We start from the raw sequence: 27398 nt of genomic DNA, 5'->3' as shown, positions 1-27398 counted from the left end.
GCACATTGGTACCAAAGGGAATCAGGGTTATATATCTGAATGATGAGGCTCAACTATGGCAACAGATTCTGAGCAACTATGGGATACCGAGCACTCATGAGACGGAGGTGCCAGCTGCTATAATTACCCTCATCTGGTGTGTGATGACGGGTAAGGACCTTTATCTACCTCGCTTCATCCGGCATTACATGGCCAGGGTCCATGTTAGAGGCACCCTCTCTTTTCCTTACCAGATTACTTAGTTGGGTCGTCGAGCTGAGGTACCTTGGGAGGCTGTTGATGAAAAGCCCCTGCCGCAGAGTGCCAAAAGATTATCCCTCACAGTCGGAAGTTCCTGGCTTTCGGCTACCGCCCTCCATTTCTCACTGACACCACTGAGGTAGCCACCCCTTCAGCTACCCCTTCTGCTTCCACTGGCCTAGCACCACCCACTGCACCCCCACATGCTCTTGAGCCCGTCTACCGTCTGGTGCACCGACTCTTTGACCGCCTAGATCAGTTGGAGCGCCATCATCAGCAGTAGTTTGAGAGATCTGACCGTCGCACTAGGTGACTTTTTGAGAGGTCTGAGCATTGCCACAAGCGATGCTATGAGCACCTCAAGCTGATGATCCGCTTTGGTGGTGACATTCCCTCCGAGTCCGACACCCCCTTCGACACATCTGAGGAGGAGGCACCTACCTAGGCTGAACAGGGAGACCCCAGCCACACTGCACCACATCATGAGGAGCACCACCAGCTATAGACCACAGATCCCGAGATTCTTATCCAGTCAGATCCTCCTCTACAGCAGACAGATTTTCCAACACTCATCCAGTCTGCAGCTCCTCAGATCACCACCGAGACACCGGCCACCCATCCTTCCGGAGATGACACTCCTTCACACCAGACTTGAGTGAGCTTCGAGGACGATGCTATTATTGTTGCCATCTCTGGCATATATTCATTTTGGTGAACTACTACAGACTCTCTTCTTATTTTGTCTATTTTCGGTAAATTTGCACATTTCTCTCTTTTACTTTTATTGTACTTTTTGCATTATGCACTTTGGACTGTATATACATCTTGGATATTTTAGCTCGATTTGCACCTTAGTTTACTAGTTATATATTAAGTGGATTAATTAGTATAGTTTACCCTTTTTAGCATATGGTAGTTGATTTGATTGAAAATAAAAAGGAAGTAAGCTAGAGACCTTAACAGAATCAATCCACACACCTTGTATATATAGCATTACATGTTAGTTAGTTAATAACATTTCATCAAGGATGAACACTAAAACTTTAAAGCCATCCAATATATTTTACATTGAGTTGAATGGAAACTCTTAAATTTCTACTTGCATGACATACATAACTAATATATGATTTATGAGCTTGAGAACACACAGCCTGTGAGTTTTGAGCTTAATTGTATGGTTACATTCAGACCATAATTTTTATTCCTGTGTGCTTCGTCCTTCTTTTTTATTCTGGTATTCTTTACTTTGCTTTAATCTATATGTCTAATATAGAATATAGATACATACCAAGATAGGTTTGAGGCCATATTTGATTATTAACTCACTTATCCCAAATAAAGCCTACCTTTTATGCCATCCTTGTTAGCCCCCTTGAACTTTTTAATCCCCTTCTATTTTATAACCACATTACTAGCCTTAAGCAGAAAAACAAAATCAAAATCCCAAGTTGAATCCTTGGTTAGCTTAAGATAGAAATTGTGTATAATTGAAGTGTGGGGAATTTTATGCGAACATAGGATGATAGAAAAAGTAGGAAATTAAATTGAACAAGTTATGTAAAAATTTGGGAAGCATGCTCATGTGAAATCAAAATAATTAAATTACCATGTGCATTGATAACAAAAATGAAAATAATAAAAAAATAGAAAAAAAATTTATTAAGTAATTAAATAAGGGGATACAAAAAAAAATTTATTACCCCAAATGCAAAATAAAAAGAATCAATACACATGGGACAAAATTCAAAAATAAGTTTGATACATGAGCATGTAATACACAAGTGAAAAAAAATTTTGGGTAGCTAGGTAAAGCATTTTAAATTGTATAAAGTATGTATATGTTAGGTGAGATCCTAGACTAATCAAGGATTCACTTATTAGCTCACTTAGCCTTACACATATACCCTTACCTCTACCTTGGCCCTATTACAACTTTGAAAAGACCTCATGATTTTTGTATGTCTATATTCTATAATTGTTGATTGGTTAGATGAAGAACAAAGTTATAAAAAGCATGGATAAAAAGAAGAATAGAGTGATTAACCTAATAAACACTGAGTGACTAGAGAGTAAACACCAAATCCAGTGAGGGTTCAATAGCTCATCATCATATATCTCTACCTCTATTGTTAATTGTCTTGCAAGTTTGAAAAATATTTTATTTACCCATCTCAATTGTAAAAGTGCTTTAACATTATCTAAGGTTGGCTATGCGTATATGATTCCTTGAAAATGTGAATTAATTAAACTACATGTAAAGCTTTATATATAGGTGAATATTAACTAGATTTGCATAACTCATTTAGGTAGTTGCATCTAGGATAGATTGCATTGCATGAGATTCCACCACTTTACCTTATTCTTTATCTTGGATTTAGCATGAGGACATGCTATTGTTTAAGTGTGGGGAGGTTGATTAACCCATATTTTATGATGTATATTGAGCTCAATTTAAGTGATTTATTCAACCCTTCACCTACTTATTCATGTAAATTTCATGGTTTCACTTTCTCTTCTTTATTATGTGATATATGAGAAAATATGTTCCTTATACTTTAAAATAATCAAATTTAATTATCCTTTATTACCATTCGATGCCGTGATTTGTGTGTTGAGTACTTTCAGGTTTTATAGGGAAGGAATGATTTAAAAGATGGAAAAGAAACATACAAAAATGGAAAGAAAGCACAAATTGGAGTTTTGGAGCGACTGGCAGTAACGCGTCCGTATGGACGACGCGAACGCGTGGTTTGCACAAAAGGGAATTGACGTGAGCGCATGGATGAGGCGAACGCGTGACTTACGAAATACAACTGACGTGAGCGCATGACTGACGCAACCGCGTGGAAGAGCAACACTCCGGGTGACGCGACCGCGTGACCCAGGCAGACGCGTGACGTGCGTGATCTGCAGAATTTGCAGATCTCGTTTTCAGCTATTTTGGGCCCTTTTTTGGCCCAGATCTAAATCCAAGAGGCACAGATTAGAAGTTATGAAGTGGGGGAATGCATTCATACAGGAGGACAATGAGATAGCGAGTAATTTTCACTTTTCATAGTTTAGATGTAGTTTTTAGAGAGAGAGGCTCTCTCCTCTCTCTTAGGATTTAGGATTAGGATTTCTATTAGGATTAGGATTGTTTCTTCATATCAGGTTCAATATTCCTTTATTTTGACTTCTCTTATTTTTAATTATATATGTTGCCAATTTGGCTTAATGAAATTCATGTTATGATTTTCTTAATTAATATTATTTGAGGTATTTCAGACTTATGATTGTTTTCTCTAAATTTATGTTATTGATGCTTGGGCTCTATCCAAATTATTTTCATTCAAGTAGATTTTATTCCCTTTTGGCCTTGGTTGATTAATTGGTAACTCTTGAGTTGTCAAACTCATTGTTGACTGAAAATTGGGATTCTTCAAGAATTAACTTGAGTTCAAATAACTCTAGCCTTTTCCAAGGAAAGACTAGGACCTGAGGAACCAAACTTATTCCATCCACTTGACTTACCTTCATAGTTAGAGGTTAACTTAGTGGGAGAAAAATTCAATTCTCATCACAATTGATAAGGATAACTGGGATAGGACTTCTAGTTTTCATACCTTGCCAAGAGTTTATTTTACAGTTATTTATTTATTTTACCTGTCAATTAACATACTTCTTCCTTACTTTCAAAATCCCCAATTCACAAGACTCATAACCAATAATAAGAACACACCTCCCTACAATTCCTTGAGAAGACGACCCAACGTTTAAATACTTCGGTTATCAATTTTATCAGGGGTTTGTTACTTGTGACAACCAACACGTTTGTACGAAGGGATTTTCTGTTGGTTTAGAATCTATACTTACAACGCGACTATATTTTTACAAAATTCTTTACTAGTAAAAATCCCAACGTCACTAGGATTAAGAATCAAGAAGTTCTATCCTTGTCATTAATCTAAACATAACAATTATCAAGAGTAATCCTATTATGTTATCTCCAACATCGAAAGAAGGTCAAGTAGGCATAATTGATTTCAATTCACAAATTGATGCACGAAAACTTGTCTCTCAACAAATTTCCTTTCGGCAAGTATATCGAATTGTCGTCAAGTAAAAACTCACAATAGAGTGAGGTCGAATCCCATAGGGATTGATTGGTCAAGCAACTTTAGTTGGAAGAGTTTGCTAGTTGAGCTAAACAGAATTGTAGTTGAGAATTGTAGGAAATTAAATGGCAGGAAAGTAAATTGCAGAAAATAAAATGCAGAATCTTAAATGGGGATTTGGGGAGATGAACATGGAAATAAATGGCAGAAAGTAAAGAGAATGGGTAAGACCAGAGATGGGGGATTCATTGGGCTTAGGAGATGTTGCATTCTTTGGATCAAGTTCATTCTCATCTCTTCCTCAATCAATACATTCATTGATCTCCTTGGCACTCTTAAGTGATTGGATCCCAATTCCTTGGCAATCCAATCTCTCTAAGTTTGAACAATTTCCCAATTCCTTGATTTAATTGCTCATGGGAAGAGATGAAGTATGGTCACTGATTATACCACATGTATTTCCAAATAAAAGTGTTGGGAGGATTACATGTCACTATATCCGCCCAAAACCCAATTTGGTCCAAAATGAGAAAGCATTTCTAGCATGATCTCCTCATCCCTTTTCCAAGGCTCAGAGGAGATCCAATTATGGAGAGTTTATTTTTCAAGAAAACTAACCAATTAGATTAAGATCGAAAGCTTTCTAGTAAATCAAGAGAAAAAAAAAAGAGGAAGAAGAATGAAAACTATAATTGATCCATCAAATTACAACAGAGCTCCGTAACCCAATGAAAGGGGTTTAGTTGTTCATAGCTCTGGAAATGGAAATGAAAAATGGTAGAACAGAATACATTCCTCTCAAAACTAGAAAATGCAGAAAGTAAATATACAGAGTGTAGTTCTCCAAAAGTGCCAAGCTTCTCTATAGTTCAAAACTACTCCTATATATACTACTCTTCTTGATTTTCTAGTGAGTTCTTCAAGTCTTGGATATGGGCCTTTGATCTTGAGTTGAAGCAGTTACAATCTTCAGTGGGCTCAGATTTGTTTGCAGAAAAGTGTGAGTTAGGTATGGGCGTTAATTAGGACGTTAGTGGCGTTAACGTTAAGTAAGGATGTGGGTTCGAGAACGTTAGTGACAATCACCTTTTCCACTAACGTTCTAACCCAAAATGATCAACGTTAACTTCAACGTTAGTGGCACTAACGTGACCACTACCGTTGCCTTTTGGTCCTTCACAAATGTTATTCGGAATTACTTTTTCCAATAATTTTGTCTTGTGCTCCCTTTCCCTACTGATGAGTGGATAATTTGTACGCTTTTTGGCATTGTTTTTAGTATGTTTTTGGTAGTTTTAGTTGAGTTTTTATTATATTTTTATTAGTTTTTAGTTAAAATTCACTTTTCTGGAATTTACTATGAGTTTGTGTGTTTTTCTGTGATTTCAGGTATTTTCTGGCTGAAATTGAGGGATCTGAGCAAAAATCTGATCCAGAGACTCAAAAGGACTGCAGATGCTGTTGGATTCTGACCTCCCTGCACTCGAAGTGGATTTTCTGGAGCTACAGAAGTCCAATTGGCGCGCTCTCAACGGCGTTGGAAAGTAGACATCCTGGGCTTTCCAGCAATATATGATAGTCCATACTTTGCCCAAGATTTGATGGCCCAAACCGGCGTTCAAAGTCACCTCAAGAAATTCCAGCGTTAAACGCTGGAACTGGCACCTAATTGGGAGTTAAACGCCCAAACTGGCATAAAAGCTGGCGTTTAACTCCAAGAAGAGTCTCTACACGAAATTGCTTCATTGCTCAGCCCAAGCACACACCAAGTGGGCCCGGAAGTGGATTTTTATGTCATTTACTCATCTCTGTAAACCTTAGGCTACTAGTTTCTTATAAATAGGACCTTTCACTATTGTATTTTCATCTTTGGATTGTTTTTGATCCTTTGATCATCTTCGGACATCTAGTTCTTAGATCATTGGGAGGCTGGCCATTCGGCCATGCCTAGACCTTATGCTTATGTATTTTCAACGGTGGAGTTTCTACACACCATAGATTAAGGTGTGGAGCTCTGCTGTACCTCGAGTATTAATGCAATTACTATTGTTCTTCCATTCAATTCCGCTTGTTCTTGTTCTAAGATATCACTTGTTCCTCAACTTGATGAATGTGATGATCCGTGACACTCATCATCATTCTCACCTATGAACAAGGTGACTGACAACCATTTTTGTTCTACAAGCAACCAAGGCTCTAGTGAATATCTCTTGGATTCTTTAATCGGAATCTTCGTGGTATAGGCAGGACCTGATGGCGGCATTCAAGAGAATCCGGAAGGTCTAAACCTTGTCTGTGGTATTCTGAGTAGGATTCAATGATTGAATGACTGTGACGTGCTTCAAACTCCTGAGGGCGGGGCGTTAGTGACAGACGCCAAAAGAATCACTGGATTCTATTCCGGTATGATTGAGAACCGACAGATGAATTCCGCTATGCTGTGACCAGAGCATATGCAATCGTTTTCAATGAGAGGATGGGAGGTAGCTGCTGACAACAGTGAAACCCTACACGAGCTTGCCATGGAAAGGAGTAAGAAGGATTGGATGAAGGCAGTAGGAAAGCAGAGAGACGGAAGGGAAGGCATCTTCATGCGCTTATCTGAAGTTCCTACCAATGAATTACATAAGTATCTCTATCTTTATCTTTATGCTTAATTCGTTTATCACTATACCCATTTGAGTCTGCCTGACTGAGATTTACAAGGTGACCATAGCTTGCTTCATACCAACAATCTCCGTGGGATCGACCCTTACTCACGTAAGGTATTACTTGGACGACCCAGTGCACTTGCTGGTTAGTTGTGCGAAGTTGTAGTGATCACAATTTCGCGCACCAAGTTTTTGGCGCCGTTGCCGGGGATTGTTTGTGTATGGACAACTGATGGTTCATCTTGTTGCTTAGATTAGGTATTTTTTTTCTTCAGAGTTCTTAAGAATGAATTCTAGTGTTTCAAGGTGATGTTCTTATCATCACCAAGGCTGATTGATTCTCATCAATTTAGCTCTTGAATGCAATGTCCTGCTGAAGCTTGGCCGGCCATGTCTAATTCCTTTAGACTAAAGCTTTAGACTAACATTGCATGATTCCTGGAAATTCTCATTAAGAATTTTGATACCTTTATTTTCCTTTTCACTTAATTTTCGAAAAAGCACAAAAAAAAATTTATAAAATCATAAAATCCAAAAATATTTTCTTGTTTAAGTCTAGTGTCTCATTTTAAGTTTGGTGTCAATTGCATGTTTCTGTTCTTCTTGCATTTTTCGAATTTATGCATGTGTCTTAATTAATCTTCAAGTTGTTCTTGATGATTTTCTTGTTTTGATCTTTGAATTCTATTGACTTGAGTGTTTTGTTGTTTCTCATATGCATTCTCATTTCATTAGTGTCAGTAGTATACAAACTGCTAAGTTTGGTGTCTTGCATGCATTGTTATTTGATTTTATTTGCATTTTGATTATTCCTCATTATTAAAAATCCAAAAATATTTTTTAATTTGTGTCTTTTCAAGTCAATAATACAAAGAATTGAAGATTCAAAACATGCTGCAGAGGAATTATACAGAAAAAGCTGAGCATTCAAAAATGCCCAGTGAAGAAGACAGACTGGCGTTTAAATGCCAGCCAGGGTACCTGGTTGGGCGTTTAACGCCCAAAGAGGTAGCATTTTGGGCGTTAAACGCCAGAATGTATACCATTCTGGGCGTTTAACGCCAGGATGGTGCTAGGGGGAAGATTTTGTTTTTCAAATCAATTTTTCAATCAAATCTTTTTCAAAATCAATTTCTTTCCTTTTTCAAAGATACTTACTAACAATTAATGATTTGATTGAACATTTTTTGCCTTTTCTGTTAAGGAAGGTTTTATGTTTGATTCATATCTTTTCTTGTTAGGCAAGTCATTAATTTTTAAAATCATATCTTTTCAAATTGTTTTCAAATCATATCTTTTAAAATTGTTTTCAAATCATTTTTTCTCAATCACATTTTTTTTTAAACCAATCATATCTTCTTAATCACATCTTTTTCAAAATAGTTTTCAATCAAATCTTTTTAACTTCTAATTTCAAAATCTTTTTCAAAAATCACTTGATTTCTTTTCCACTTTCAATTTTCGAAAATTATCAACATCTTTTTAATTGAATTTTCGAAAATTCTCTTCCCTCCTTCCCACCTCCTTCTATTTATGGAGTACTACTCCTTCTTAATGCACAATTTGAACTCTATCTAATCAAGTTCGAATTCTTCTACCTTATCTTCTTCTATTTTTCTTTTCCTCTGACACTTCAAGGAATCTCTATACTGTGACATAGAGGATTCCACATTTTCTTGTTCTCTTCTCTTTCATATGAGCAGGAGCAGAGACAAAGGCATTCTTGTTGAAGCTGATCCTGAACCTGAAAGGACCTTGAAGAGAAAGCTAAGAGAAGCCAAAGCACAACTCTCTTTAAAGGACCTGACCGAATTCTTCAAGGAAGAAGAACACATGGCAGCTGAAAACAACAACAATGCCAACAATGCAAGGAAGGTGCTGGGTGACTTTACTGCACCTACTCCCGACTTCTATGGGAGAAGCATCTCTGTCCCTGCCATTGGAGCAAACAACTTTGAGCTTAAACCTCAATTAGTTTCTCTAATGCAACAGAATTGCAAGTTCCATGGACTTCCAATGGAAGATCCTCATCAGTTCTTAGCTGAATTCTTGCAAATCTGTGACACAGTCAAGACTAATGGGGTAGACCCTGAGGTCTATAGACTGATGCTATTCCCTTTTGCTGTGAGAGACAGAGCTAGGACATGGTTGGACTCTCAACCTAAAGAAAGCCTGGACTCTTGGGAAAAGCTAGTCAATGCCTTCTTGGCAAAGTTCTTTCCACCTCAAAGATGGAGTAAGCTTAGAGTGGAAGTCCAAACCTTCAGACAGAAGGATGGAGAATCCCTCTATGAAGCTTGGGAAAGATACAAACAATTAATCAGAAAATGTCCCTCAGACATGCTTTCTGAATGGAGCATCATAGGTATTTTCTATGATGGTCTCTCTGAACTATCCAAGATGTCTTTGGATAGCTCTGCTGGAGGATCTCTTCATCTGAAGAAGACGCCTACAGAGGCTCAAGAACTAATTGAAATGGTTGCAAATAACCAATTCATGTACACTTCTGAAAGGAATCCTGTGAACAATGGGACAAATCAGAAGAAAGGAATTCTTGAGATTGATGCTCTGAATGCCATACTGGCTCAGAACAAGATATTGACTCAACAAGTCAATTTGATTTCTCAAAGTCTGTCTGGAATGCAAAATGCACCAAGCAGTACTAAGGAAGCTTCATCGGAGGAAGAAGCTTATGATCCTGAAAATCCTTCAATGGAAGAGGTGAATTACCTAGGAGAACCCTATGGAAACACCTACAATTCTTCATGGAGAAATCACCCAAATTTCTCGTGGAAGAATCAAGAGAGACCTCAACAAGGTTTCAATAACAATAATGGTGGAAGAAACAGGTTTAGCAATGGCAAGCCTTTTCCATCATCTTCTCAGCAACAGACAGAGAGTTCTAAGCAGAGTACTTCTGACTTAGCAACAATGGTCTCTGATCTAATAAAGACCACTCAAAGTTTCATGACTGAAACAAGGTCCTCCATTAGGAATTTGGAAGGACAAGTGGGTCAGCTGAGTAAGAAAGTTACTGAACTCCCTCCTAGTACTCTCCCAAGTAATACAGAAGAAAATCCAAAAGGAGAGTGCAAGGCCATCAACATGGCCGAATTCTGGAAGGAAGAAGAGGCAGAGGACGCCACTGAGGAAGACCTCACTGGACATCCACTGGCCTCTAATGAGTTCCCCAATGAGGAACCATGGGAATCTGAGGCTCAAGATGAGACCATAGAGATTCCATTGGACTTACTTCTCCCATTCATGAGCTCTGATGAGTATTCTTCCTCTGAAGAGGATGAGTATATCACTGAAGAGCAAGTTGCTAAATACCTTGGAGCAATCATGAAGCTAAATGACAAGTTATTTGGAAATGAGACTTGGGAGGATGAACCCCCTTTGCTCACCAAAGAACTGGATGACTTGTCTAGGCAGAAACTGCCTCAAAAGAGGCAGGATCATGGGAAATTTTCTATACCTTGTACCATAGGCACCATGACCTTCAAGAAGGCCTTGTGTGACTTAGGGTCAAGTGTAAACCTCATGCCCCTCTCTGTAATGGAGAAATTAGGGATCTTTGAGGTGCAAGCTGCAAAAATCTCACTAAAGATGGCAGACAACTCAAGAAAACAAGCTTAGGGACTTGTAGAGAATGTTTTGGTTAAGATTGAGGACCATTACATCCCTACTGATTTCTTGAGTCCTAGAGACTGGGAAGTGCATGGATGAATCCATCATCCTTGGCAAACCCTTCCTAGCCACAGCAAAGGCTGTGATTGATGTTGATAGAGGAGAGTTGATCATTCAAGTGAATGAAGAATCCTTGGTGTTTAAGGCCCAAGGACATCCCTCTATCATCATGGAGAGGAAGCATGAAGAGCTTCTCTCAAAACAGAGCCAAGCAGAGCCCCCACAGTCAAACTCTAAGTTTGGTGTTGGGAGGCCACAACCAAACTCTAAGTTTGGTGTTGAACCCCCACATTCAAACTCTAAGTTTGGTGTTGGGAGGTTCCAACACGGTTCTGAGTATTTCTGAGGCTCCATGAGAGTCCTCTGTCAAGCTAATGACATTAAAGAAGCGCTTGTTGGGAGGCAACCCAATGTTTTATAGTTAACTATTTTCTTTTGTTATTTTATCTTTTTTGTAGGTTGATGATCATAAGAAGTCACAAAAACAATGAAAAAAGCAAAAACAGAATGAAAAACAGGAAGAAAAATAGCACACCCTGGAGGAAGAAGCTGCTGGCGTTTAAACGCCAGTAAGCCTAGCAGTTGGGCGTTTAACGCCCAGTCTGGCACCATTCTGGGCGTTTAACGCCAGAAAGGGGCACCAGACTGGCGTTAAACGCCAGAAAAGGGCTAGAACCTGGCGTTAAAACGCCAGGAATGGGCACCAGCCCGGCGTTTAACGCCAGAATTGGCTCAAAACGTGATTTTTGATGCCATTTGGTGCAGGGATGACTTTTCCTTGACACCTAAGGATCTGTGGACCCCACAGGATCCCCACAAACCCCTCACCTATCAAATCCCATCTCTCTCTTCACCACTCACCTCCATAAAACCCCACTTACCTCACCATCCAAATTCAAACCACTACTTCTTCCCCTTTTGGCCTAACCACAAAGCCATCTCCCTCTCCTCCATTTCTTCTTCTTCTACTCTCTTCTTTCTTCTTTTGCTCGAGGACGAGCAAACCTTTTAAGTTTGGTGTGGTAAAAGCATTGCTTTTTGTTTTTCCATAACCATTTATGGCATCCAAAGCCGGTTCAACTGAGAAGGCATGACCTCAAGCCCATCACTAAGAAGAAGATGGAGCAAACAAGAGACCCCTCTCATCAAGAAATTCCTGAGATACCTCAAGGGATGCACTTTCCTCCACAAGACTACTGGGAGCAAATTAACACCTCCCTAGGAAAATTAAGTTCCAACATGGGACAACTAAGGGTGGAGCACCAAGAACACTCCATCATCCTCCATGAAATTAGAGAAGATCAAAGAATCATGAGAGAGGAGCAACAAAGACAAGGAAGAGACATTGAGGAGCTCAAGCACCCCATAGGATCTTCAAGAGGAAGAAAGAGCCGCCATCACTAAGGTGGACCCGTTCTTTGATTTCCTTGTTCTTTATTCTTCTGTTTTTCGAATTTTATGCTTATGTTTATCCATGTTTGTGTCTTATGATCATTAGTGTCTTAGTGTCTATGCCTTAAAGCTATGAATATGAATCCATCACCTTTCTTAAATGAAAACTGTTTTTATCACAAAAGAACAAGAAGTACAGGATTTCAAATTCATCTTTAAAACTAGCTTAATTGGTTTGATGTGGTGACAATACTTGTTGTTTTCTGAATGTATGCTTAAACAGTGCATATGTCTTTTGAATTTGTGGTTCATGAATGTTAAAATTGTTGGCTCTTGAAAGAATGATGAAAAAGGAGACATGTTACTGAGGATCTGAAAAATCATAAAAATGATTCTTGAAGCAAGAAAAAGCAGTGAATACAAATAAAAAAAAAAAGAGAAAAAGAAGGAGAAAAACGAAAAAAAAGGGGAGAAAGAGAAAAAGAAAGAAAAAGAAAGAAATAAAGTTGTGATCCAAGGCAATAAGAGTGTGCTTAAGAACCCTGGACACCTCTAATTGGGGACTTTAGCAAAGCTGAGTCACAATCTGAAAAGGTTCACCCAATTATGTGTCTGTGGCATGTATGTATCCGGTGGTAATACTGGAAGACAGAGTGCTTTGGGCCACGGCCAAGACTCAATAAGTAGCTGTGTTCAAGAATCATCATACTTAACTAGGAGAATCAATAACACTATCTGGATTCTGAGTTCCTAAAGAAGCCAATCATTCTGAATTTCAAAGGATAAAGTGAGATGCCAAAACTGTTCGGAGGCAAAAAGCTACTAGTCCCGCTCATCTAATTTGGAGCTATGTTTCATTGATAATTTGGAGTCTATAGTATATTCTCTTCTTTTTATCTTATTTGATTTTCAGTTGCTTGGGGACAAGCAACAATTTAAGTTTGGTGTTGTGATGAGCGGATAATTTGTACGCTTTTTGGCATTGTTTTTAGTATGTTTTTGGTAGTTTTAGTTGAGTTTTTATTATATTTTTATTAGTTTTTAGTTAAAATTCACTTTTCTGGACTTTACTATGAGTTTGTGTGTTTTTCTGTGATTTCAGGTATTTTCTGGCTGAAATTGAGGGATCTGAGCAAAAATCTGATCCAGAGACTCAAAAGGACTACAGATGCTGTTGGATTCTGACCTCCCTGCACTCGAAGTGGATTTTCTGGAGCTACAGAAGCCCAATTGGCGCGCTCTCAACGGCGTTGGAAAGTAGACATCCTGGGCTTTCCAGCAATATATGATAGTCCATACTTTGCCCAAGATTTGATGGCCCAAACCGGCGTTCAAAGTCACCTCAAGAAATTCCAGCGTTAAACGCCGGAACTGGCACCTAATTGGGAGTTAAACGCCCAAACTGGCATAAAAGCTGGCGTTTAACTCCAAGAAGAGTCTCTACACGAAATTGCTTCATTGCTCAGCCCAAGAACACACCAAGTGGGCCCGGAAGTGGATTTTTATGTCATTTACTCATCTCTGTAAACCTTAGGCTACTAGTTTCTTATAAATAGGACCTTTCACTATTGTATTTTCATCTTTGGATTGTTTTTGATCCTTTGATCATCTTCGGACATCTAGTTCTTAGATCATTGGGAGGCTGGCCATTCGGCCATGCCTAGACCTTATGCTTATGTATTTTCAACGGTGGAGTTTCTACACACCATAGATTAAGGTGTGGAGCTCTGCTGTACCTCGAGTATTAATGCAATTACTATTGTTCTTCCATTCAATTCCGCTTGTTCTTGTTCTAAGATATCACTTGTTCCTCAACTTGATGAATGTGATGATCCGTGACACTCATCATCATTCTCACCTATGAACAAGGTGACTGACAACCATTTTTGTTCTACAAGCAACCAAGGCTCTAGTGAATATCTCTTGGATTCTTTAATCGGAATCTTCGTGGTATAGGCAGGACCTGATGGCGGCATTCAAGAGAATCCGGAAGGTCTAAACCTTGTCTGTGGTATTCTGAGTAGGATTCAATGATTGAATGACTGTGACGTACTTCAAACTCCTGAGGGCGGGGCGTTAGTGACAGACGCCAAAAGAATCACTGGATTCTATTCCGGTCTGATTGAGAACCGACAGATGAATTCCGCTATGCTGTGACCAGAGCATATGCAATCGTTTTCAATGAGAGGATGAGAGGTAGCTACTGACAACAGTGAAACCCTACACGAGCTTGCCATGGAAAGGAGTAAGAAGGATTGGATGAAGGCAGTAGGAAAGCAGAGAGACGGAAGGGAAGGCATCTTCATGCGCTTATCTGAAGTTCCTACCAATGAATTACATAAGTATCTCTATCTTTATCTTTATGCTTAATTCGTTTATCACTATACCCATTTGAGTCTGCCTGACTGAGATTTACAAGGTGACCATAGCTTGCTTCATACCAACAATCTCCGTGGGATCGACCCTTACTCACGTAAGGTATTACTTGGACGACCCAGTGCACTTGCTGGTTAGTTGTGCGAAGTTGTAGTGATCACAATTTCGCGCACCACCTACGTTAGAGTTCACGTTAGTATAACTAACGTGACTCCTAACGTGGGCATGCCTAAGCTTCGAGAGCGTTAGTGACACTTACCTTTGTCACTAACGCTCCAAACGCCCCTCCTTCCCACGTTAGAGTTCACATTAATTAGATTAACGTGGTAGTGATTGCCATCTCCAATGTTAGTGACAAAGGTGAGTGTCACTAACTTTGGCTTATCATGCTTAGCTCCACGTTATCTCTCACGTTAGTGGTCTTAACATGACCACTAACATGGGCACTCTTGGGTTGGTCCAACATTTGTGACAAAGGTGAGTGTCACTAATGTTGGTGATTGGTTCTTCATCCCACGTTAGAGTTCACATTAATTGGATTAACGTGACTTTTAACCTGGCTTCATTGTGCCTTTGTGGAACGTTAGTGGCAATCACTTTTACCATTAACGTTGGAGCTCCTCTTCCTCATCTACATTAGCTACCACGTTAATGTAGTTAACGTTGTAACTAACGTGGGCTATGATGGCTTCGAGGGCGTTATTGGCGATCACTTTTTCCATTAACGCTACAAGTTTGTTCCCATTCCACGTTAGGGGTCACGTTACTTAGATTAACGTGGCTGCTTCTTGCTTCTTTTGTCCTAAAATCAAGCAATTAAGGTGCATCAAAGCTCTGTTCAAAGTCATGAGATTAAGCATCATCAATTATATCATACAATTCCTGCATAATCCTCATGAAATCATGTAAAGTTCACAATAATTGCTTGAATCAAGGTGTAAGTGTATTTTCATCCGAAACTTGCTTATTTACTAAAAAAATGCATGAAACTACCCTAAAACAGTAAAGAAAAGGTCAGTGAAACTGGCCAAGATGCCCTGGCATCACAACACCAAACTTAAAGCTTGCTTGTCCCTAAGCAAGTACTGAAATACAGGAAAGATGAATGAAAGAACAAGATAACCAATTCATTGATATATAAGTCAAATTGTTGGTTTATGGGGTTTCATGCATAGCAACTTAGGTTCATTCCTTCACTGGTTTTCAGGCCTTTATCATGCCCTTGAACACTCACTTGATTGCATCCTTTGAGACTTCCTAATTGTTGATCATCCCTTCTTTTCTAGGTTTTATTGCATTCTTTTTAGGCTAAGTGCTCTGTTAGAGGATGACTCTTTATGATAAGCTTTCAGCCAACACTCCCGAACCAGTTGGTTCAAGGTCATAGGTGTTAAGACACCCCTAAAGACTTACTTCCTCAAGTCTCTTTCCCCTATACATACACACCATAGGCACATGGTTTGTTATTCTTCTTTCTTGAGACCTTGGTATCCAGTACCTCTTTGGGTTACTAAGTGCTCTGTAGCAAAGGTTACTCTTGATAGTGGAATTTCAGCTGGTAATCCCGGATTAGTTAACCCAAGTTACCAAGTGATAAGGCACCCCTAAGAGCTTATTCATCCAAGCATATCCCTTGCACAGAAACACCACAGATACATGCCTCAATATTCAAACCCTTGGTGCCTAGCATTATCTCTTATTGTTTTTCTTTGCTTTTCATCTTTTATTGCTCTTTCTCTTTTCTTATTGGGATCTTTTTTTTTATTAGTCTCATAGAATGTGTTTCAAGCATGTGGTTTAGAGCATATAGTTGCCTATATACCTTGTTGGTGAACCAACTTAGCTAATTAATCACCATACCACAAACATTCAGAATTTACTTCACCAGATGACTCCACTCTTGTTTTTCATAACATCTTCTTTTTGATTGACTTAAGGGGACAAGCATACATATGAGCAAGATGAATATGAAAGCTAGGGCCTAGACCAACACACTTAGACTTAAACAATGAAATCTTAAAGACAGAATTGAAAATTCCTAAGCTACTATGGAAGCATGTTCTATTTCATACATGATTTTCCTTATTTAAAGCTTGAAAAAGGATAGAACTAAGAAAGAACTCCACCACCTTTCACTTATTGGAATTCTCATGTCCCTTTGTCTTGGGATCCTCCTTGATTGCTTGAGTCCCCATTTCCTTTGCGCTTCCCGATCAGCTTTTTTCCAGAAACTAGCATCCTCCATCTTCTTCTTGAATGCTTCCTTTTATTGTTTCACCTTTCCCTCTTCTTGTTCTGTTAAGTCTTTGTGGACTGCATCATAACTTGGGATGGCAGGGTGTAAGTTATGCATATGCCCAGTCACATAAGTTAACTTGGCCTGAGTGTTTATGCTAAACTCTTCCCGATGCAGTTGCCTTCCTTCGTTGAGCATGCTGAACTCGTTGAATGCTTTCATCTGGGCTAACTGATATTGGTTGAGTTCTTGAAGGTGTTTGTCTTGGCGCTCTTGCCTTTCGGTCACTTGATTGATGGCTTGGGTGAGCTGGGAGTAATGCTCCTATTGTAGCTCCATTTGTTGTTTCTACCACTCCCTTTGTTGACCTATCCAATTAGAGAGTAGTTCTTCTTGACGATTCATCCTTTGAGATTGAACATGCAGTTGTTGTTCTTGTCCCTCCATATAACTCCTTGCCAGATCCTCAATGGCTCCTTGAATGTGAACCAGATTTATGTTGGGTAGATCATATTGCTCTTCTTGCTGGTACCCTGTTTGTTGGGGGTTTTTCTTGGTGAGGTTCTTCTTGGTGAGGCTCTTCTTGTGCAGTTCTTTTCCTTATCTGAGGCCTTCTTTGCTGTTGAGCAGGTGCCACATAGTTTATACGCTGGAGCATAACTAACCTCCCCGGGTTTACCCATTTTGGATTGTTATCTTCGAATACTACCTTGGCTTTCATACATAGTCTAAGGATGGTACTGGGGCGCCAAAGTCTAGCACTTGATCACTCTTCTCGGCTGAATCTTGGATTCCCTTGATGTGTGGAAAACGATCCAACACAAAACTCACCGGCAAGTGTACCGGGTCGCATCAAGTAATAAAACTCACGGGAGTGAGGTCGATCCCACAGGGATTGGGGGATTGAGCAATTTTAGTTTAGTGGTTGATTTAGTCAAGCGAATCAAGTATTGGTTGAGTGATTTTGTATCCAACAGTAAGTAAATAACAGAAAATGTAAAGGGGACGGGAAGAATTGCAGAAATTAAAGAAAACTGAAAGTAAAAGAGTTGAATCTTAAAGAGCAAGAAATTAAATGACTGAAGCTTAAAGTGCAAGAAATGTAAATTGCAGTAACTTAAAGTGCAAGAAATATAAATTGCAGTAATGAAAAGGGATTTGAGGATTGGGATTCCAGAATTCAGGCAAGGGAAATTAAATTGCAACAATTAATAAAGCAAAAGTTGAATTAGAAGTAACTAGAATTTAAACAGAAAATGGAATTGAAGTGCAGCAAGGGTTCACAGAAAAACCAAAAAGGAAAATGTGATCTCAGGACTCCAGAGACTATATAGCAAAGTCTAGATCTCAATTGCCTTCCCAGATCCAAATTCTCAAAGCAATTAACAAGAAATTAAAGAAGAAGCAGTAAAGGGAATGTAATTGACTCAATTATGCAGAAAAGGGATTCAAGAGATCTTGAATGGAGATTGAGACAGAAATTCCTCAATTCTTCACACCCAAGACTCAAACAAGAAAAATAAAAATGCTCAAGCAAGAACGAGGAAGAAGAGAGATCAATTCTCCTCCCCAATTCCCTGAAATCTCAGTTCCTAGCTCTCCAAATTCAGAAATCAAAAGAAGCTCTCAATTCCAAGATGAAAAGAAAGCTCAAAGTAAAGGTTCAAAAATCCAAAGCCAAAAAAAGGGTTCTAATTACATCAAACTAACTCCTATTTATACACTTTCTATTCTTAGATTTTGGAATTTGGATGGGCTTTTGATTTGGTGAAGAATTGAATTTAATTGGATTTTTAATCCAATTTCAGCCCATGAAGAAAGTAGCTCCCAGGAGGCTGCCCTGCCCTTGCGGAGGGCAGGGCAGGAAATGATGCGTGCGGCCTTGTGCGTGCGTGCGTGGTGCGTTGATGCTTGCGGGATGCTGCCCTGCCCTTGTGGAGGGCAGGGCAGAGTTTTTTGGTGCGCCAGATTTTGCTGCCCGTGCGTGTGTGCTTGTTGGCCGAGGCTCCTTGGTGCGCCAATCTTGTGCGCGTGTGTGCATCACCAAAATGCTGCCCTGCCCTTGTGGAGGGCAGGGCAATGTGCCAAGGTTGAAGCTCCGTGTTCGAAACTCGGGTGACGCGCACGCTACCTCTTTTCCTTGATTTTCTTGGCACCAAAGTAAGGCCTAGTTCCTTGCTTCCTCATGGTGCCGTGTTCGATCCTTGTGGCAAGCATTGGTGAGCTTCTTCCTTGAATTTATTCCTTTGATGAGCCCGATATTGCCCTTGAGGAGGGCAGGGCAGAGTTTTTGTTTTCCTTGATCCTTGGCATCAAATTGTGCTCCGCCCTTGAGGAGGGCAGGGCAGTGTTGCTTCTCAAGCTTGTTTTATTATGTTGCCCTCCTAGAGGGCAGTGTGCCCTTGTGGAGGGCAATGTTTGCTTCCTCCCTTCCATGCGGCACACTTCTCCTTCCCTTGGGCCACGCTTTCTTTAAGCCACGCTTTTCCTCTTTTCTTCCTTTCTTTATCTACAAGAAACCAAAACAACCACTCAAAGTATCTCTAAACTCATAAGGTTTATAATTCATTAAAGATCACTTAATTCTTGCTTAAACCTCATGATTTAGCATCAATTTAATGATGGTTGCTTGATTTAGAGAAGCTATGCATTTTCATTCCAAATCACTTACTTAGGATGCAAGAAAGTGCATAAAGACTAGTAAAACAAGTGAGATTAGCTTGAAAAATGGGTATATGATGACCCGTCATCATCCCTCAACTATAATTTCATGCACATTGATGCCTCAACCCTTTATTAAGCAATGTACCATAGTAGCTCGAGCAATGTTGACCTCAGAATTGTTTGAGGCTGGGAAGATAGATCTCCTCACGAGCTCAAACCATCCCTTGGCTTCCGGGATGAGGTCTCCTCTCCTAATGAACCACGGCCTCTTATCTGAGTACCTTTCCCAATCAGATCCTATAACACACATATCGTTCACAATTTCTTCAAGTTCATCCTCGTCGGGGACATTGCTTATTCTTACTTGATAACTGAGCTCATCAAAATGTGGCGATCTCAGCTGAAGAGTCCTTGTTATAGCATTGGGGCTGAAGTCCACCTCTGTTCCTCTCACGTAGCTTTTGAAAGTGGGGGCCCTAGTATTGTCTTCTTTGGCCACATTGGCGTAGAACTCCTTGATGAGGTTTGCATTTATCTTTGTTTATGGGTTCGTGAGCTTTTGCCAACCCCTCTGTTCAATCTTCTCTCTAATCTTTGGGCACTCATCCTCGTTGAACTGGAATGTCAACTCTGGAAATATTTTCTTATTTTTTATCTGTTCAAATTAGAGCTCATGGAAGGCGGTCTTGAATCTCCCTGCATCGAAAGGAATGCTCTCCACCGGTTCCTTCCCCTTTCGCCTCTTGGAGCTTGATGATGCCATGAGTGAGAATTGGTGTGTGAGGATGTTGAGTGTGTGTGTGTTCGGAAGAAAGAAGAGAGATGGATTGAGAGGATAATTCCATATGGAGTGGGTTAGGGTGGGGGTTATATAGTGGGATGATGAGATTGAAGGGTGTAGATTGATAGAAGAACTCAATGGTGGACGGTTGGGGTTTAGCATTGGATGGGCACAAGGATCACTTCTTTTATGAGGGTCTTGGTTCGGTCTCCAAGGCTATCCCACTCCCAATGTTGCATGGTAACACTTCCCAAGATACTCCCCTTGAAGGCAAGTGTGTAGTTCCATGGGTGAGGTGGCCGAACCCCCCTTCAATTGGTTGTCCCATCAAGTTCCTTCAATATTCCCTTCAAATTCCTTCCAAAACAAAAAGGAAAGAGAAATTAGTTTGAATTGTGGTGGTAAAAAAAGACTTTGAGGAGGCTAACCACCCCCAATTTTTTGTTTTTACTTTTGACTAACTAAGAGCCATTCATGAATGCAAACCAACCGACCAATCAAATGCCCATGCATGCAACGTTGGTGACAGCAAACTTAGTTTTTGATCATATGGTGCAACAATGTTTGAATTAGAGCTTTCATAATATGGAGTGTGTTCAAGCCCTTTTGGTGTGCCTTGAACACCAAACTTATCATTTACCATATGTTGCATGTAGAGATTTTTATAGGTGTTTGTCAAAGTTGATTTTAAATCCATGAACTTTGCTTTATTGACTACTATTAAAGATTAAAAGGAAAGGGTATAGAACATGGGTTGCCTCCCATAAAGTACTTCTTTAGCGTCATTAGCTTGACGTTTGGCCTTTGTCAGGGTGGTTGGTATTGTTTCAAATCTTCCCCCCTTGCAGTGAATTTATTTCCATTGGCTTTGTTGAGAAGTTCCACATGTTCTAATGACAGAATTTTGTTGATGGTGTACACTTGAGGTAGCTGAGATGGGATGGTGGGGAGATGAGGTGGGATGAGTGGAAGATAAGCAGACACCACTTCATCTCCCAAAGAGAAACCCTCTGTAGGAATCTTCTTGTTCCTCCATCCCCTTGGGGCCTTCTTCTTTGTTTCCCTTGATGTTACCTTGTTCCTTGTGGTTCCTTCTCTCAGGAGGGTTTTGTTGCTTGTCTCATATGACTTTGGTGAGTCTAGCTCCTCTTGGGTCACACTTGGTTGTTGTTCCTTCTGACCACCTTGCTTGTCAACCATCAGGGTTTTCAGGTGTGATGCTTGTGTTCCCATGCTTGTCTCTTCCATCAGCTCCTTACTATGGTCTTCCTTTGACTCTTTGTTATCATGATCTGCTTCTTGTGAGGGTTTGAAGACATTGAAGGTGAGGTGTTCATCATGTATTCTCAAGATTAGTTCTCCTCGCTCCACATCTATAAGTGCCCTGGCTGTGGCTAAGAATGGCCTCCCCAAGATGATGGGATGGATGTGATTCTCTTCCATCTCCAGGATAACAAAGTCTGTGGGCAGGAAGTAATTCCCAACCTTTACTAATACATTTTCAACCACTCCTATCGCCTGTTTTTGAGTTTTGTCAGCCAATTTGATGATTACGTCCGTGGGTGTTAGCTCATTGATTTGAAGCTTTTTCATGAGGGACAGAGGCATTAAGTTGATACTTGCTCCCAGGTCACAGAGCCCTTTATCAATCATTGTCTCTCCTATAGCACAGGGAATGTGAAAACTCACTGGATCCTTCTTCTTTGTAGGTGGCTCTATTTGAATGAGAGCACTGTACTCCCTGTTCATCTTTATTGTTTGCCCACCCTTCAATGAACTCTTTTTGGCCAGCAGCTTCTTTATGTACTTGATGTAGGAGGGTATTTGCTGGAGGGCCTTAATGAATGGTTGACGTCGGGATTTTTGCCAGTAAAGAATGTCATAAAGACAGTCGCGTTGTAGATATAGTCTCTAAACCGACAAAAATCCCTTCGTACAAACGTTTTGGTTGTCACAAGTAACAAATCCCTTTAAAATTGATAACCGAGTATTTAAACCTCGGGTCGTCTTCTCAAGGAATTGCAGGGAGGTATGTTCTTATTATTAGCTATGGAGATTGTAAATTGGGGGTTTTGAGAATTTGGGCAATGGGCACAAGCATATTTTCAAATCAATAAAAATAAATAAATAACTGTAAAATAAACTCTTGGCAAGGTATGTGAATTGGAGGTCCTATCCCAGTTATCCTTATCAATTGTGATGAGAATTGGATTCTTCCCCCACTTTATTAACCTCTAACTATGAAGGTAAGTTGAGTGGACAAATTAATTCCAATTTTCAATCAACAATGAGTTTGATAACTCAAGAGTTACCAAGGTCTCAACCAAAGCCAAAAGAAAGAAAAGAGTAAATTTACTGAATAAAAAAAATGTCTTCAGATGGGAAGCATCAATAACATAAATCAAAGAGAGCAATAGTAAACTGAAATACCTCAAATATCATTAAATAAAAATGTCATCAACAGCCAATTGGGCAACATCAATCAAACATAATAAAAGCTTCAGAGTAATCAAAATATAAAAGAGAGATTTAAATAGAAAAAGGAATATTGAACCTGGGATTGAGAGTCACTCTAGAAAGCTAAGAGAAGTCCTAATTCCTAGTTTCTAAAAATCCTAATTTCTAATCCTAAGAGAGAGAGAGGAGAGAACCTCTCTCTCTAAAACTACATCTAAAACATAAAAAATGAATTATAAAAAGCATGATAATGAATGGACGCATTCCTCCACTTTATAGCCTTTAATCTGTGTTTTCTGGGTCGCAAACTGGGTCAGAAACAGTCCAGAATTCGCTGGTTTCGAATTTGGCCACGCTGGATTTTTCGTCATTGCGACGCGGCCGCATGGATCACGCGGTCGCATCGCCTAGCGTCAGGGCCACTATGGCATATTATATATCAAATCGAAGCCCCGCACGTTAGCTTTCCAACGCAACTGAAAACGCGTCGTTTGAACTTCTATAGCTAAAGTTATAGCCATTTGAGTGCGAAGAGGTCAGGCTGGACAGCTTAGCAGTTTCTCCAACTTCTTGTATTCCTTCCACTTTTGCATGCTTCCTTTCCATCCTCTGAGCCATTCCTGCCTTGTAATCTCTGAAAACACTTAACATATATATCAAGGCATCTAATGGTATAAAAGGAGAATTAATATTAATAAAATTAAGGTCAAAGAAGCATGTTTTCAATCAAAGCACATAATTAGGAAGGCAAATACAAAACCATGCAAATAGTATGAATAAGTGGGTGAAGAGTTGATAAAATCCACTCAATTAAGCACAAGATAAACCGTAAAATATGGGTTTATCAACCTCCCCACACTTAAACAATAGCATGTCCTCATGCTAAGCTCAAGAGAAACTATAAAGATGAAGAGGAATGGTAAGAATGTATGAAATAATGCAACCTATAAATGCAACTACATGCTAAAATGTTTCTACCTACTTGGTTAAAAATAAATAAGTTCCTTAAGACAAAAATAATTCAAATTCCACTAATTCAAATCATATAAAATAAAGACAAGTAAACTTGTAAGAAGATAGCTCATGAAAGCAGGGAACATAGAATTAAGCACCGAACCCTCACAGGAAGTGTATATGCACTCTAATCTCTCAAGTGTATAGGGTTAATCACTCTACTCTTCTCTAATCATACTTTCTAAACCTTGTTCTTCATCTAACCAATCAACAATTATTTAGCATACCAATGCAAACATTATGAGGTCTTTTGTTAAGGTTGTAATGGGGCCAATGTAAAGGTAAGGGTATATATAAGGCTAAGTGAGCTAGTAAAGTGAATCCTTGATTAGTTGATGCCAAGGCATCTTAGGCTAGTTTCACTAGCATTTTTCTTTTAGTTTTAGTTGTTTTATGCATTTTCTTGAGCTTAAAGTAACCAAGAATGGTTAAATGAACAACAAAGCAATGAACCATCCAAAACATTATGATTTTGATGCAAATTCATGAGTTTTTAGTTATATCACTTGAATGCTATGAATGGATGAATTCTCATGAAATTTTGCAAGACTTTGATGCAATTGTTTGGATGATTCCAGGGAAGAAGAGGCTAGGCAAGGAAGCAACAAAATCAATAAGGGAAGCTTGAATATCAAATGGGAGGTTTAAGCTCCAGTTTAAGGTTAAACTGGAGCTTAAACGTCAAAATCATGAGAAGAAAGGAAATGCTGTAACTGGCGTTTAACCTCCAGTTTGACCTCAAACTGGAAGTTAAACGCCAAAATGAGAAAGAGTACTAAGGAGCATTCCACGTTTAACCTCCAGTTTGACCTCAAACTGGAGGTTAAATGCCAGAATGATGATTTGAACCAAGGGAGCATTCCACGTTTAACCTCTAGTTTAACCTCAAACTAGAGGTTAAACGTGTTCGACACTTTCTTTTCTCACCAAGAAGCATTCCACGTTTAACCTCCAGTTTGACCTCAAACTGGAGGTTAAACGCCAGAAGTAAGAAAGGCACCAGGAGCATTTCCACGTTTAAGCTCCAGTTTAACCTTAAACTGGAGCTTAAACGCTGGCATATGGAACAGCTTGACCATGCATTCTTCAAACATAAATAACTTGAGCTACAAAACTCCAAATGAGATTATTCAAAATGCATTGGAAAGAAGACATCTAGAGCTTTCCAAGCATATATGGCATGCATGGTGGATACTAAAAATTGAGGGAGAAAACAGCCCCGTAATGTGCATAGAAGAGCATAGTACCAACATGCAATCAGGCCAGCTGACCTCTTCACCTTCCATGGAGTATAACTCGAGTTGTAGAACTCCAAATGATGCGCTTCTAGTTGCATTGGAAAGTAGACATCCAGAGCTTTCCAACGATGTATAATAGTCTATATTTGGCATCAAATTGGCAAGGTTGACAAGAGAACAAAGTGACGACTCAAGAAAGGGAGGTTAAATGTGTTCTTCATTTCCAAGTTTAACCTCCAGTTTGACCTCAAACTGGAGGTTAAACGTGTTCGATCCTAATTGCCTCCAGGGGTTGCTTTCTTCATTTCCAAGTTTAACCTCCAGTTTAACCTTAAACTGGAGGTTAAACGTGCTCGCCAATGCACACCCCTGGGTTGCTTTCTTCCAATTCCACGTTTAAGTTTTAGTTTGACCTTAAACTAAAACTTAAACTTCAACTCAAACACCACCAATTGAAAAGGTTTCTGGGCCAATTATATTGAAGTTTAAGTTAGCAATTAAGCACAAATATTAACTTAAACTATTTATGGCATGAAACCCAATTGAACATCATGGTTTATGGGATTGGGCCGGAAGAATTGATGAGTCTGGAACTTCAAATTGTTGAGTCTTGTGTCATTACTTGTTTATCACTAAGTTTGCTCAATGATTGTTACAGAATTGGATCACAGCCTCATCAGGATTATGGACCATAAGCCTAAAGCAAAAGGAAATCAAGGAAAGGCCTCAAAGCCCAAGAAACACAACAGAAGCTCAATTTAGAAAGTGTATAAATAGGATAGAATTTAAGTTAGTTAGGAACTTTTACATTCTGCAACTTTTCATTTTGCTAGTTTTGATACTTTGTAATTGAATTCAGAGCTATGACTCACTAAACCCCTTTCATTGGGTTAGGGAGCTCTGTTGTAATTCAATGAATCAATAATAGTTTTATCTTCTTCTTCAATCTTTTCTCTTGAATTTTGTTAGAAAGCTTCTCGATCTAATTCCATTGGGTAATTGTCTTGGGAAAGAAATTACCCATAATTGGAATCCTTCGGAACCTTGGGAAAGGAATGGAGGATTCATGCTAGAGAAGCTTTCTCACAGTGAATTGGATTGGGGTTTGGATGGATATTGTGACATGTAATCCTACCAAATTGTGGTCCATGAAACTGTGTGGTATAATCAGTGATCGAGCTTCATCTCTTCTTATGAACATTTAAACCAAGGGATTGGGAATTTGTTTGTTTTTAGAGAGAATTGGTGAGCCAAGGGATTGGGATCCAATCATATAAGATTGCCAAGCAAAATTCAATGAATGCATTGGTTGAGGAAGAGATAAAATGTTTTGATTCGGAGATCTCAATATCTCCTAACACCCAATGAACTCCCATCTCTGATCTACACTTTCTATTTACATTCTGCACTTTCAATTCATGCAATCACCCCAATTCCCTATTAATTTCAGCAATTTAATTTCTCGCACTTTCATTCTTGCAATTTAAGATTCTGTCATTTCAATTCCTTGCAATTTACATTTCCCGCCACATTTACTTTATGCAATTCACATCCAAAAATTGATTCCGCTCAACTAAACAAACTTCTAATTCGAATTGCTCACTCAACCAATCCTTGTGGGATTCGACCTCACTCTATTGTGAGTTTTTACTTGACGACGATAACCGGTGCACTTGCCGGAAGGAATTTTGCCGTTCGTGCAATTTCCTAAAATCGTAGCATAACAAGTTTATGCGCATCAAGTTTATGGCGCCGTTGTCGGGGATTGGTTTTCGATTGACAATTCTCAATTTGGAAGTTAACTAGATTGAGCAGTTTTCTTGTTTTGATTAATTTAGTTCTAGTTTCTTGTTGAAATTCTAAATTTCTGCACTCTGTTACTTGTTTTTTCTTTCTTATGCCTTTCAATTCTAGCAACTAACTTACTGACCCACTAACTATTTGAATTAATTCCTCAACTGCTCTAACCATACTCTTCCATTAACCAAGAGTATTCCACTTGTTTGTTGCTTGTGGTGTGTTCTTGTATGACAGGTAGAAGAGGAGAGGCATCAACTCCTCCATATACCGAACCAGAGAGGACCCTTCATAGACTTAGAAGGGAAGCAAGAGGAAAGAGAGTATTGAGAGAAGAAGAATCTGAAGGAGAATCTGAGGACAATTTTGAGGAAGCTCTAGATCTCAACATGGATAGAGAATTTCACAACCATGAGAGGGCTGATGGAAACAATGCCATTCCTGAGAGGAAGGTTCTTGGCTCATACATAAACCCAACCTCTGGGAATTATGGAAGCAGCATTCAGAAACCACCCATTCAGGCCAATAATTTTGAACTCAAACCACAGTTAATATCACTGGTGGAGAACCATTGTTCATTTGGTGGGAGTGCTAATGAAGATCCAAACCAACATCTCACCAAATTCCTGAGAATTTGCGACACTGTGAAGTCCAATGGAGTCCAGGACGATGCCTATAAACTGCTCTTGTTCCCATTTTCACTTAGGGACAAGGCAGCTAAGTGGCTGGAATCATTCCCAAGGGACAGCCTAACAACCTGGGATG

General features: G+C 39.4%; 1 non-coding gene across 1 annotated transcript; it reads right to left on the bottom strand.

The window, feature by feature from the left end:
- Positions 1–9226: 9226 nt before the first annotated feature.
- On the bottom strand, positions 9227–9334 carry LOC130977574 (small nucleolar RNA R71). The gene has a single exon (XR_009085260.1). It is a non-coding gene; the product is annotated as a small nucleolar RNA R71 (small nucleolar RNA).
- Between the last annotated feature and the right edge of the window lie 18064 nt (positions 9335–27398).

This window comes from Arachis stenosperma, chromosome 4 (assembly GCF_014773155.1).
Source record: "Arachis stenosperma cultivar V10309 chromosome 4, arast.V10309.gnm1.PFL2, whole genome shotgun sequence".
NCBI lineage: Eukaryota > Viridiplantae > Streptophyta > Magnoliopsida > Fabales > Fabaceae > Arachis > Arachis stenosperma.
The sequence above is the reverse complement of the archived record's forward strand: the minus strand, read 5'-3'. Positions and strand labels throughout refer to the sequence as shown.